At 40.3% G+C, this 2,285-nt stretch overlaps 1 protein-coding gene across 1 annotated transcript in view; it reads left to right on the top strand.

Annotated features, from left to right (window-relative positions):
• Positions 1 to 2,285, top strand: part of LOC104994617 (ribosomal protein S6 kinase alpha-3-like) — a 15,291-nt gene that overhangs the window by 8,262 nt on the left and 4,744 nt on the right. The window lies entirely within an intron of this gene.

The following is a 2,285-nucleotide window of genomic DNA, read 5'->3' as shown; positions in this document are numbered from 1 at the left end:
AGAAAGTGAATAGGTACATCCAAGGAAATAGGGTTGGGGGTTAGCACTACAGATATGAAATTGGGGGACTTCTAGCTTGTCTTTAAAATGAATGCAAAGGTTGCATTCTAATCAGTAATATCTGTGTCTGTTTTAATATCTAAAAATATTTCCCAAATCTACTAGCTGAAATTGCAACATCTTTATCATTTTTCCCCCTGTTGCATACCTCAGGAGCACTTCCTGTACTCCATTTTGGGAAATATAGCTTTATAATCACTACTACTTGACCTGTTTATCTAGTACATTTCTCAGCAAGAGGAACTTTCTGAGAGTGCATTCAACTTTAACCATGCAATACTTCTTTGCCACCTCGCTGAGGAAGCATTTGAAGATAACATGTTTTGCAAGTTTCAAAACAACACCAGTTTTTCTCTCTTGTGTATTTTAATGGGACTATTTAGCAATTCTTGGCTAACATAGGTAATCTGTTACAGCTGTTAACTTCTTCCAAACCCAGAATGATATTTTTAATCCAAATACAGATTAAGTAGCCAAAAGAAGATAATCGTTGCAAGTTTGTGCTCTAGGTCAGCCAGAGGTAGATTCTCTTTCTTTTTTTCCTACATACTTGCTATTTGTGCTTGAGCAAGTTACTGAACCTCTTAGAGCACCATTTCCCTCTTCTAGGCAGTCATCAGGTATTAAAGTTCTCAATGTTCCATTCTAGGCTCCCTTCTCCTCACTCTCTACCTGCTCCTAATTACTTTCTCTATGTCCACTATCTTAATAAAACCCTTGTACAGCTGACCTAAGAGATTTGCACCTTCATTCTAGATTGTGCCTCCAAGCTCTGAACTCTATGTATAGCTACTTGTTTTTTTTTTCTTTTTGCATACCTTAAAGTCAATTTAAATTCAATGTGTATAGACCAAACTCATGATTTTCCCCTAACCCCCAAACCTTTCCTGTTTTATTTTTCTCCATCACTATGAATGGCATCCATTCTTAACATATCCTTCTAGTCCCCACCCTTCCCTCTCCCCTCACCTCTACCAATATGATTTGTCCACAAGTTTTGTTGATCTAGTAAAGATTTCTCAAATCATGCCTGTTTTCTCTTTTTCCCTGCCACTTCTTCAGTCTATGCCACCACCATTTCTCCCTGACCTAATGAAGAAGGCTCCTACCTTGGGCTTCCCAAATTTATTCTTGCCTCAAGCCATTATTTACAGGGCAGCCAAGAGGAGCTAGTCTTGTACTCCATCCCCTTAACCCTTTGGTAGCCTCCCTTTGCTTTCAGGAGAAAGACGAATTCTTTAAGATGATAGAGGAGCCCCTGAGTCTGCCCCCTAACTACCTCATCAACATCGCTTTATATACTTTTCACTACCTGTGTTCTGGCCACATGGGCCTCCTTTTCAGCCTGTAAGCAAAAGCCTTTTGCACGTGCTGTTCCCTCTGCCTGAAACACTGTGTCCCACCCCACCTCTTCCTCCTCTGGTTAGCTCCTGTCATGCTTATGAGCTCAAAGAAGTCTTCCCAGCCATCCTGGCTAGATCATATTTGTCTCTTTTACCCTTGCAGAACATTACATACCTCATCTTCACAGCACTCACCACAATTGCAGTCTTTTGTTTGAGTAGTTATTCATTAATTGGCTATCTCCCACACTAGACTATATGTTCTATGAGTTCAGGGGCCATGCACGCCTTGTACCATGTCTCAGTGTTGATCCTGTAGCATGGTACCTAGCATATAGTTCTGGAAAGAATTAATGAGTAAATAATGTCCTACCCTCATAAAGTAGTAGTGAGAATTAAATCATGTAAGCTCAAGCTCATAATATCTGCTATGAGATTGTATTATCATGTAATTTATTACAGATAAACCAAAATAGATGGACTTATTTCAGTATATTATATTTTCAGGGAACATAATATTGAAGTTTCCAGGAGTTAGCATGCGTCTCCCTTTATTTCTTTAAGAGTAACTTAAATACCTTACTAAAAATAGCAAACATTAAATATAGGGCGTCTCCTTTCTTACTCATCCTCAAAAGCCAATCTAAGCCAAGGAAACAGGGATGACCTGTCACAGCCTAGAATAGCTTCATGGGGGAGTTAGAAAGGTCAGAAATGCTGGTGGGAGAAGATCCAATGGCATCTTGGACTGCTGCTGCTACTGCTATGCTTGACTGGTGACCTGCCAGAGGCAGCGGAATAAGAGGGCCCTGAGCAGAAGCACAGAACTGAGTTCAGTTCAGTCGCTCAGTCGTATCTGACTCTTTGCTACCCCATGAATCG

The sequence above is a fragment of the Bison bison genome, unplaced genomic scaffold (assembly GCF_000754665.1).
Source record: "Bison bison bison isolate TAMUID 2011002044 unplaced genomic scaffold, Bison_UMD1.0 scf7180017849907, whole genome shotgun sequence".
NCBI classification, from domain to species: Eukaryota; Metazoa; Chordata; class Mammalia; order Artiodactyla; family Bovidae; genus Bison; species Bison bison.
This window is presented reverse-complemented; position numbering and strand designations above follow the sequence as displayed.